General features: G+C 41.4%; 1 non-coding gene across 1 annotated transcript; it reads right to left on the bottom strand.

Moving 5' to 3' along the window:
• Window positions 1-11636: 11636 nt before the first annotated feature.
• On the bottom strand, window positions 11637-11710 carry TRNAR-UCU. The gene has a single exon. It is a non-coding gene; the product is annotated as a tRNA-Arg (tRNA).
• Window positions 11711-12295: the final 585 nt, after the last annotated feature.

The raw sequence follows: 12295 nt of genomic DNA, 5'->3' as shown, positions 1-12295 counted from the left end.
GAAGGAAAAAAAAGAAAAATAAAATCCTTGTCACAAATATGCAAAGTCAAGCAAAACAAATTTACTCTTTGGCCATGTCCAAAAATGTATGTTTCATTCTGTAACTTGAGTCCATCACCTCTCTGTCAGGAGGTGGGCAGCATCCTTCATCATGAATGTTATGGAATTGTGGTTAGTCATTGCATTGATCAGAGTTATTAAATCTTTCAAAGCTATTGATTATCTCAAATGTTGTTGTTATTGTATAAATAGTTCTCTTAGTTCTTTCCACTTAGTTCTGCATCAGTTCATACAAATCTTTCCAGGTTTCTTGGAAATTGTTCCTTTTGTCATTTATTATAGCACAACTGATATAAGTTCCAAATGGATATATGACAGATATAAAAGATCACATCATGAACAAATTAGAGGAGCAAAGAAGAATTTACCTTTCAAATTTACTAACAGGGGAAACATTTGTGATCAAGCTAGGGAGAAAGAGGATAAGAAGATAAAATGAACAATTCTGATTTCATAAAGTTTTCAAATATCATTTTTTTTCTTATCTAGAATGGGGAGGGTGAAGAGGGAGTCTTCTGCAGGCTAAACACCTGCAGTTTTGTAAACCAATCCTCACACTGCTTGGTGTCCAGTCCTCTCATACATTTGGTCATCCTCTTTTCTAAGATTAATAATAATAATAACAGCAAAAACACTTGATATTTATATAGTGCTTTGAGGTTTACAAAGCACTTTACAGACATTATCTCATTTGAGTTGCACAACCACTCAGTGAAGCAGGTACTGTTACAGTATTGCTATCCACCATATTTTATAGGTGAGGAAACAGAGACATATATTGCTAGGTTGTTGTGAGGAAACCTCTTTATTAGTTGTAATGCCGTAGAGATATGTTACCTATAGTGACTCTTATCCCAGTCCCAATAGCTCCTAACCCTTTATGGTCATTCTACAGTTTTCATGTTTCAGGTTCTGCACAGAAGTCCAGCATAGTGCCCTCAGGCAATCCCACTCACTAGATGGCACAAGAAGAGCAGTAGCAATCCATTTGGGAAACCTGCACCAGGCAAAGGACTTAGAATTGTAGATTTAGCACTAAAAAGTACCTCAGAAGCCATCTAATCACTCTACAAATAAGGATCTGCCCAAAGTTGTAGAGTAGCAAAGCAGGCATTTCAGCCTCAGACTAAGTCAATAATGAATTTACTATTTATTAAGTTCCAGGCACTGGGCTAAGAGTTTTATAAATATTTCATTTGATCCTCATACCAGCCTTGGGAGGTAGGTGCTATTATTCTCCCCATTTCATAGTTAAGGAAACTGAGGCAGACAGAAACGAAGTGACTTGCTCAGGGTCACACTAGTATGTGTCCAAGGCTAGATTTGAACTCATGTCTTCCTGACTCCAGGCCCAATGCTCTATCTACTATGACACCTAGGCACCTCATTATCAGGGAGGACAGACAGTAGCAAGATAGTGGGGTCAGGCCTCCTAAAGTGACCTTATTCTGAAAGATTCAGATCCCTGGAATCCTGCTCCAGACCCCAGTATGTGCTTTGCATTCCAGCCACTGTTGGAAATGTATCAATCAATGACTTGAATCTTGGTGGATAGAATTTGGGAATTAATACAGGAGAGAGTTGGGAATTAGGGGCGGAGTTTCAGATGAAACACTTGAAGTGAGAAAATATTAAAACAGTTTGGGTTAGTGGACTCTTTCTATAGTATGAAAAACCTTCAAGGCAACCTAAAAACCATAAATTCTATGTACATAGCACTTTAAGGTTTATAGGGTGCCTTCCTTGTGACAATCTTAAGAAATAAATGACTGATTCCAAGGCCGATGCTTCTCTCCCTGAAGGTTCTTCCAACTCCTCTCAGCTACCACTATTTAAAAAAAAAAAAGTAAAAATAAACCACCCAATGTAATGGGAAGACTGGCACTGTTTTTAGTGGAACATAGTGAAGTGATAACTGATTTTTATCAGCTTTTACAAGGAAATTAATAACATAAGCAAAAGCAGAACTATAAATATTGGGAGTACATTACAAACTGAATTAGGGACACCCAGTAGAGGTGTTTACACCCCACTTTGAGGACCACTGATTGCTTTAAGGTCCACAGAGAGATTTAGTCCCTTTTGAGCACTAGTCCAAAGTGTTTGGCCTGTATTAGACCTCTTTGGTCCTTGTCTTCCCTAACTCAGGCTCTTAAGGACTTCCATTATCCCAGAGCTCATAGAAACTCAGAGTGAGAAGGAAGCAAAGATATCAACTAATCCTATTTGTACCTGAATGGAAATCTCTACTGTGGCATCCCAGGCAAGTAGTTCACCACTTTCCCCTTGAAGACTTCAAGGGAAGAGTTGTTTTTGACAGCAATTTGAGGAAATCCCCCCCCCCTTATATCAAGCTAAAATCAGCCTTTCTGCAGCTTCCACCTATTGCTCCGTCTTCATCTAGGGCCAAGAAGAATAAGTCTGATCCCTCCTTCCCAATGTATCCCTTCAAGTTTTTGAAGACAGTTGTCATGGCCCCTTTAAGTCTTAACTCTCTGTAGTTTTATAAACCAGTCTTCATATTGCATGGTCTCCAGTCCCCTCACTAACTCGGTCACCCTCTTCTTTAAATTCTCTAGTTTATCAATGTCATGAAACCGTGCTGCCCAGAACTGAATGTAAGATGAAATGTTTGGTCAGATCAGGACAAAGTATGACAGGACTACCACCTTCCTTGTTCTGGGCATCATGCCCCTCTTAATGCAGCTTAAAAGCACATTTGATTTTTGGCTACCATCCTCTGTGCTCTGAGTTCCAAGGCCTCTTCCCATCTGTCCTGCCTACCATAAGTACAATACCTATATAAATAACCACAATAAACATGATTGCATGAGAAATGCTTTAGAGAGGTACAAAATAAAGGTTAATACAAGGTCTTAGGTGGGGTGGGGAGGAGGGGAGATAGAGACCATTACTGACTGGGGGATCAAGGCATTTGAATTTGGTCTTGTTTGAATAGATGGATGGTTAAGAATTCCATCCCTCCTAGATTTCTTCATCTGTTTTGCCAAGACCTTCCTCAGATACTCCTCATTCAGAAAGCATTCTAAACCCACACAGGGGACTATGAGGAGGATGGAATATAACCTCTTACGACTCACAAATCATCATTTGGCTATCACTTTTCCCCAGGACATTAACAGATAGATATATAGATTCCATAGATATGCTTTAACATTTCCAAAGTGCTTTCCCACAACCCATTGAGTCAAGAAATGCAGATACTATACCCATTTTATAAAGAAACTGAGGTTATGAGAGTTTAAATGATTTACCCATAATATGCAATGTTACCTAATAAGTGCATTAGAGATGTGTTTGACTCAAACGAAATATTTGTAAAAGGCTTTGCATGGTTCCTGGCACTGAGTAGGGACTATATAAATACTTCTTCCCTTCCTCCCTCTCCCCTTGATTCAGACAATACTTGTACATGTTTGATTCAAGATTTGAACCCAGGGCTCCTTATTCTAAGAGATTCTTTCTGTTATGCCATGCCATGCCATACCACTCTATCATAGGGCAAAATGGAAAATAAGATTGGGAAAATGGAAAATGAGATCGGAAAAACAAGAAATAACAATAAAGCTTGAAATATACATAAGTTGGTATAGATATTTACATGTGGGATCTATGGACTATAATAGTTTATTGTGTCATCTAAATGAGAAGAGAGCCTACCCTGTATACACCTTTTCATCCATTGTCACTAGAACTTAGCAAACATTAAATAGTTAAAAATGACTCACTGAAAGTTAATCAGATGTGGAGACAGGAGGTAAGATATGTGGAGGGAATCATATGGACAGCCCACATTCCCAAACCACTTAAGAGTTTTTAAAGCACCTTCTTTACAAGAGCCCTTTAAACAAGATACCATAAGTAGTGTCTCCATTTGACAGATGAGAAAACTGAGGTTAGTCAATCAGCCAGTCATTGCCTGCCTACTATATGTAAGGCACTATGCTGAGAGCTGGGGATACAAATCCCAAAAGAAAAACAGTCCCTGCCCTCAAGAAGCTTACAATCTAATGAAGATGAAAAGTTGTGGTGGAGAGGAAGATCCTCAGCACCCAGTAAATGATGAAGAAGTCCAAAGAGGTGCAGCCAGATGGGGAATAGAGAAACGGCTAGCCTTAAATGAAGGTTGTGGGAGGAGCTCTCTTTTCTAGTCTCCAATCAGAGGGGCCCTAGCCATGGAGGTATGACTTGCTAAGAGCATAAACTGTCAGGGTTAAAATGTATTCTTTTAGTTACCTGTCTTTCTTTTTACTCCTCTTACTGCCTCCCTGAAGAAAATAACTCATTTATATAACACTTTTAGATTTACAAAACACTTTCTGTACAGCAATCCTAAGATGTACATAATACAAGTATAATTATCTCTATTTATAAATGAGGAAATTGAGGCTCAGAGAGCTTAAATGACTTGTCTATAATCACATAGCAAGTAGTAGGTATCAAAGCTAGGATTCAAGCTCAAGTCTCCTAACTCCAATTCAGTATTCTTGCCATTATACCATTCTGTGATAAGTATGATCATGAAACAGGACTAAACATGCAAAGGGAGATTAAGGTCAAGAAGTATAGTCTTTTTTTTTTGAAGGCATTTGGGGTTAAGTGACTTGCCCAAGGTCACATAGCTAGTGTCGAGTGTCTGAGGCTGAATTTGAACTCAGGTTCTCCTGACTCCCGGCCAGTGTTCTATCCACTGCACCACCTACCTGCCCCAAGAAGTATAGTCTTAAAGGGGTGATACAGAGTCCCAGGACTGAAAATGAAAAGGGGAGCCTCATTTTGTCTCTCAGTTGTTTCAGTTATGTCCAACTCTTTGTGATGCCATTTGGAGTTTTCTTGGTGAAGATATTGGAGTGGTTTGCCATTTCCTTCTCCAGCCCATTTTACAGATGAGGAAACTGAACCAAACAGAGTTAAGTGACTTGCTCTGGGTCACACAGCTACTAAATGTCTGAGTCCAGATTTGAACTCAGGAAAATGAGTCTTCTTGACTGCCAGCCCGGCCTTCTATCCACTGTGACACCTAGCTGCCCGGAAAGGGTTGTAGAGAAGCCTAAAAATGCCACTTTGAGTTGGGAGATGGTCCAGGTTAGACTAAAAGGGAGAGGTAGAGAATGATCATGACTGAATGGAGATTGCAGGTGAGAGGAGGAAGGAAATATAAACCAAAAGTTAATTTACCCTGCCATGAAATGGGCTAAAGCAGGGGTTCTTAATCTGGGGACCATGAACTTACTCTTTTTTAATTTTATTTCTATTTTTACAACCATAATTCAAACAATAATCCTTTGTATTTTATTTCATGAATTTAAAAACATTATTCTGAGAAGCGGTCCATAGACTTCACCTGAAAGGCAGAGCAATCCACAACTATCTCTCTCACTCTCTCTCTCTCTCTCTCTCTCTCTCTCACACACACACACACACACACACACACACACACACACACACACACCATTAAGAATTCTTGGACTAAAGTGAGGACAATAGAACTGTTACTTTGGGCAAATCACTTCTTATTGTACCTCAGTGTCTATCTCTAGAAGGAGGATGTTGGACTCTCAATGATCTAGATCAGGGGTGGAGAACTTGTGGCCTTGAAACCATATGTGGCACTCTAGATCCTCAAGTGCAGCCCTTTCACTGAATCCAAACTTCACAAAACAAATCCTCTTAATAAAAGGGTTTGTTCTGTAAAACTTGGACTCAGTCAAAAAGCCACATCCAAGGACCTAGGAGGCCACATATGGCCTTGAGGCCATAGGTTACCCACCCCTCATCTAGATGATAAACTCCCTTTTGGCTATGACATTCTAAGAGTCTATAACAAAATTGAGCAGAAATGATATTCAGGAATGGAGGAAGGAGTTGCTGAATGGATGGTTGCATGTAGCAGGACATAGCTTCTGGGGACAGTTGTGGGGGTGGGAGTGGGAGAGGGACAGATTTGAGCTTAGGATAGAGCTTAGAAGTAGCGGCAGATGTAGAAGTACAGCTTGGATAGGAGCTAGATCATGATCTAGATTCTGTGGCATAGACCACTTTGGCTGTCTGGTGAATCAACCCCTTCTCAGATTAGTGTTTTTAAATGCACAAAATAAAATACATAGGATTACAAAGGAAACTTATTGCAATATAGCTGTTGCGATATGTGGGAATATAGTTATCAAAATATTTTTTTAAATCAAGTTCATTGATCCCAAGTTAAGAAAGTTCTGAACTGGATTATGAAGAGGGGATGAGTCCTCAGAAATAAGGGGCTGTGAAAGTGGCAGCAAGTTGCTATGATAAGAAATGATACAAGGGTGGAGATATAGGCTATTAAGAGATAAGACAAAGGCAGGTTGAGAAGGGTATTGTTTTTGTACAAGTACGTCTGTTTCTTATAGGAAGTGAGGTGAACTCTGAGCTAAGAAGGATGAGAGCACAACTACTGTCACTCAAGGGAACTCCATATACTGTATCAGCACAATGGAAACTATTGCCTTTTCTGCAATGAGTCTCACTACTTCATTTGGATTATCCATAGCAAATGTGTAATCCCAGGTTGGTTTACCTCCTCAGCCGCCAAGTATGTATCTAGGCCACCTCTCTACACCATCCGTAGGTGTGTACTCAGGGAATGCAAACTCATCTCAATATTAGCCTAAGCAAAACATAATTAGGGAGAGAAATCTCTGAAGGGAGGGGAAGAAATCATACAGCACATTCTCAAAACAAATAAAACTGATTTGGGATCATCTGCTATTTGTCTTATTCCTGACACTGTTCCTTTCCATGGGTTGTAGATTGCAGGGGGGGGAAATCACCTGAGCTGTCTTAACTAAACTTTGCATCTCCTTCATCCCTTAACATAGTGCTCTGAACATCATAGACATTTAATGTATGTTATGTATATGTGCATGTATGCATTAATTAGTTAATGCTGGTGATTTCCCCGTGGCCTTGGGGCTGAGCTAGGGTTACAGCTGGGTGTACTTCTAGAAGAGTCCTGGCCAAGAAAACCACAGCAACCAAGTCTTGGCCTCCTGCCTCCACTCACCTCCCAAGACTTTGCTCTTTTGTGTAATTCAGTCCTCCCAGGACTCCTCTATGACTTTCCTAAACCAGAATGTCTCCTTGTCTAAGAGGCTTACATCTCTTCCTTTGTTGAGAGGTGGCTGCTCAGTGATCCTTGCCTCAAAGCCTGAGAAAACAACCTTGTTCACAGCACTGAGCCAAAGGGAGCAGCAGAATGGCCATCTGTCCTCATTCTTCATTTGCTATTCATGGTTCTCAAGATCACAAGCATAGTTAAGTACGAACACTTGGTCATTACCACTCTGTGAGCTGTCTTAGACTTTTGACTTCTCTCCCAGAAGTCCATTGCCCTTCAGGGGTACTTTCTAGGCACTTTCACAAGGACATATGACCACCATCATCATGTCCCCAGGTTACTGCATCTTCACTCCCAAATAAATTCCACAGAAGTTATCCAGACCTTATGTAAAAAATTCTGTGACCTCAGCAATAATAGCTCAGACCATGGTGGAACAAATGGACTCTTGACTACCATGGAGAGCTCTCTAAGGGAGAAGGTGAAATAATGTGTACCCCTACCCATTATGTTGTTGGGATTCAATAATTCTAGTGAGCCTCTTGTGGTTTTAGAGTGCAGTTCACAGATGGCATGCTGCCACCTCCCCTTTTTGAATCTTTCCAAAGTTGAGGGTTTCAGTATATAAGGCTTGGAAATTTGGATTTGGAGGGAGGGAATCTAGGCAGTTACATGGTACCTTCCTTAACTCCACCCTCAATGAACTATAGCCAGAGCTGGTACTAGAGAGAGACAAGATAAGCAACTGCTTAGAACATACAATATGTCAGGGTCTAAGGGACTCTTTTAAATAATATATATTTTTTTATAAAGGTGCATTCAATTTAATTCAATAACCATTTTAGGGCCTATGATGTTTAAAGCACCGTGCTAAAGGTTAGGAATACAAAAACAAGAATGAGATAATGCCTCCCTTTAAGGAACTTACATAATACTGGGGTGGAAGTGAGCAGGGAGGAGGAATGGAATGCAACATGGACACATCTAAATACAAAGTATATACTGGGCAATACAAAGTAATTTCAAGAGGCAGAAAGCATTAGAAACTGAGGTGATCAGCAAAGGTCTCATGGCACCTAAGCTGTTTTGAAGGAAACTAGTAATTCCAGGAAGTGAAGAGAAAAGGGGGATTTGTTCCCCATGTCCAGTACAGCCTGCGCAAAGGATTAAAATACAAGGTCCTTTGAATATGGAAGGAGGGGTTCAAGGAAAGTTTGGGAAAGAAAGTGAGGGGCTATTTTTAAGCTGGAAAATTTCATTCTTGATGGCCCACAGGAATTTATTTTCTAGTACATATTGATTGGGTAAATTATTTTCCCTCTCTGAGCCTTTGTCTTCCTATGGAAGGAAGGAAGGAAGGAAGGAAGGAAGGAAGGAAGGAAGAGAGGGAGGGAGGGAAGGCGACATATAAATAAATATTTATTAATCACCTTTTATGTGGCAGACCCTGTGCACTTTATAAATATCATCTCATTTGAGATAAGAGGAGAGTGTTAGGTGTTCTCTAAGGTCTTGTCAACTTGTAACACACAGAGGCAACAAACTTTCCCAGGACCCACTGCGCTCCCAGTCACCTATGGAGTACATAGTGAGCACTTTTAAAGAATATCAAAACTTTTTTTTCTTTCCACAAAGTGGGAGGGGAAATTCAATTAAGTCCAAAAAATAAAATTAAGTGAAAAGGATTTAGAATTGTCATCAAGAGTTCCCTGACTAGAAAGGTTAGATGGTGCTGGAATCAATGACTGGTATGGAAGGATAATAGGGCATCTCAGTTTCTGGGGACTTTTTTCCAAGGAAAGTAAACCAGGCAAGCAAGTGTAAATAGACATTCTCCTCTCCCTCCTGCCCTTCTTCCTACCCATGGTCAGAACATAAAAGAAACCTAACTGTGGGCCATGAGGAATTTTAACCAAAATGGAAAATCCATCTCATAGCCTTGCTTCAGGTTCCTGCCACATTCTCCCTCCTGCCACATTCTCCCTCAAACCCCTAGGAGAACTCCAAAGTAGGATAACATTTGATGGGGAGATTTGAGGGATTCTTCTGGTAAAATCACAAAAAAATCTTTGCCTTCTTGGAGTAGGTTACATCTAGAGTGGAAACAGCTAACAGCTAGAAGAGAAAGCCTTTTGTAAGCCTTAAGGTGATAGGTAAATAAGCATGAGTCCTTATTATTCTTATTAGGCAGAATGAGGCAACATAAAACCTAACCAGGAACCAATTTTCTGGGATCTAAGAACCAATTATTCAAGCCCTCTCTTCTTTGTGCTCCCCACTTCTTGATGAATCTACCACTCTTTAGCACCTAGCCCACATGGACTGCCACAGGAGACTAGGGGCAGATTAAATCTATCATTATGCTTTTAGAAGTTCTGGGGAAAGTAAGCTGGGGAGATGATGAAAATGATTGGATAAAATGAGGCTTGAGAATTATCTGTGGATTTCAATTCTCTTTTGCCTAGGAACCCAGGTAACTGGTGAGTTGGCTGAAACATACTAATCAGATGCAATAGCTGAGCAAATTCCAACACAAATTTTGCCCCAATCCATTCCACAGATCTAAGAGGCTATTTCAGTACTGAAGCAGGTGTGAGCTTACCCAAGATCTGATTAGAAGGTACCCATATCCCTCCAACCTTCAGCAGTGGGGGGTACCAGACAGTCTTCTCATTTTCATTCAGTTGCTTTCATGAGAGAGCTGGAACAGAACATGATGCTCAGGTACATGGGGAAGAATAAAATTCACAGACTTAGTTGATAAATAGAATCTTTCCATATCCCTTCCCCTTTTCATCTCCATCCACCCCCCCCCAAAAAAAACCCAACAACCACCCAGATCAGTTTTCCCTTGAAGCAGTTTCCTTAAGGAAGACTTGAATCAATGATATGATAGACTCGATGTCAGGCTCCAAGAATACTGCTGGTACAAATCAAGGAACCTCAAAAGTCTTATAGACAGTGGAACTGAACTGAAGAAAACTAGTTAACATTTGTAAAACTTCAAGAGAGAAGAAAAACAGAGAAACTTCAAGAGAGAACATGGTGGAGTTCCAAGCCACTCTAGCACAACTCAAGGTGTCATATTATTCCAAAACAGTCTTAAGAATCCCATTTCAGTCCTGAATTCTGGAATGACTGGGAATCCCCTGAAGATAAGGACCCCACAATGGACTTTCAGGGATCTCCCAGTCTCTGGAACCAGACTAGACCCCACTCCATGATTTTCTGTAGAACATATCCACACCCACAGAAAGTCCCCCCAAACTTCTCAGGGGTACAGGTCCATGGAACCAGTGTGAATACCTTGTCTGATACAATCCACCCTATCCAGAGCACTCTGTGGGAGAGATGATGCCTTTCCCCAAGCTGCCAAGGGAGAACTTGTATCTTCTCATATTACCTTAGTTCAACCAAGGTGGAGGTCAGTTCCTGGTGGGATCGACTCCTTTACAACCTAATTGGTCAGAAGCAGTGATATGCAGCAGGGAGAAGGCCAAATCATCCCAAAATAGAAACCCAAGAAATATCCTGATCTGACCACACTCCCAACATGCCTGAGTGCAGCTCACTCACTGAGAAAGGTGAAGAAGAAAGCAAAAGAAAAAGGGAAGAATTGAATGTAAGATGGGTGAAATGGTGAGGACAGGGTCTTTAAAAAAAATTGGGGAATCTGGGCAAACCACATATAAGATTAGCTCCTTGTGACCTATATTATAAATAAAAAGGATCATAACTTGTTCCTGAGGAAAGATACATAAGTATTGGTCCAAGAGCTCTTGTTACGGAGAGGCAGGCTCAGCTGATCTACTCACCTAATTTGCAGCCAGCTATTGACTGTTTTGCCCTGGTTTATTCTACTAACACGAAAAGCATGATTCCTATTCATCTTGTTCTTTCAAGAAAGTGGAATTTTGGCCGAATGCTCTGAGCCCTAAGGATCACAAAAGAACAGCTTAACTAAAGTGGTGAGAAAATAACCTTCTAAACTGCCCTCTCCCCATTCTGAGTCCCCACATCTAAATTGGACACAAAAGTAAGGCTAGGAGCACTGGACATTTCTCCAGTGATCTCTTAGACAATCTGCATTTTTTTTTTGCCCTTACAAAGGTAGGAGGAGGGACCAGCAATGGCTCCAGAGGCCCTAGGAACTGCCTGGAGGTCTGGTATCATGGGGATTTATAAAGCTCACTTTGTGGAGGTCGTCCCAGCTGGATCTCAACCTTGAGACAAAGGATTCAAAGGCAGTGCCAAGCAGACGAAGCAGCCTGTAAATGAGCCCCAAAACAATGCATGTTGGTGGGAGGGGAAAGGCTGGAGAGCAGAGAAAGGATGGAGAAGGAGGGGAGAACAAAGGGGGAAGAGGGCTTTTTCTCTCTCTCCAAGCCCTCTAGGGAGAGATAAATATAATTATCATCCTGGCGTGACAGCACATAAAATAAAAGAGATACCAGTAGGCGACCATCTCTGCCGGGACTCGAACCCGGAACCTCTGGATTAGAAGTCCAGCGCGCTCGTCCATTGCGCCACAGAGACCTCACCACACATACAGCATCAGCACCAGAACTGAAAAAGCACATACCTTCTGCATCACCGAGCCATCTCAGCATCCTGCGCTCTGAGCAAGGGACAGGGACAGCTGGAAAATCCGGAGCAGGGATCCACAAGCCGGCTCCATCAAAGCCTCTCTCAACACAGCAGGTCCCTGGGTCTGTAGGGGATGGGAAGGATCTGAGGGTGATTTTTTTTCCTTTGACTCAGCATCCGTAATGGAGAAAGAGCTGGAGCCGCTCTTTTCCTCTACATCCCCAAGGAAGGATACAGAGAGGGTCTTTCCATTCTTATGCTAATTAAGCATTCCAACTCCAGCCCTAACAGTGAAAGCGGGAAAAACAGAAGCCATGTCTATCTCCATCCTAACTCTATATCGCTCTAGCCCAGTCCAGTACTGTTCAGAGAAAGGCTGAGCAAAGCTTAGGAGCTTGGAACAACTGATCCCAGAGACAAAGGGGCTGCCTCAGTACAGAGGCTGAGTGAGGGGCAGCAAAGATCAACAGGGAAAGCTAGATTCTGAGCAGCAAGAAAGGTCACTGGTCCAGACTTGATTCCAAGCCCTGTGTT

Source organism: Vombatus ursinus, unplaced genomic scaffold (genome assembly GCF_900497805.2).
Source record: "Vombatus ursinus unplaced genomic scaffold, bare-nosed wombat genome assembly UNPS02014838.1, whole genome shotgun sequence".
Classification (NCBI taxonomy): domain Eukaryota; kingdom Metazoa; phylum Chordata; class Mammalia; order Diprotodontia; family Vombatidae; genus Vombatus; species Vombatus ursinus.
The sequence above is the reverse complement of the archived record's forward strand: the minus strand, read 5'-3'. Positions and strand labels throughout refer to the sequence as shown.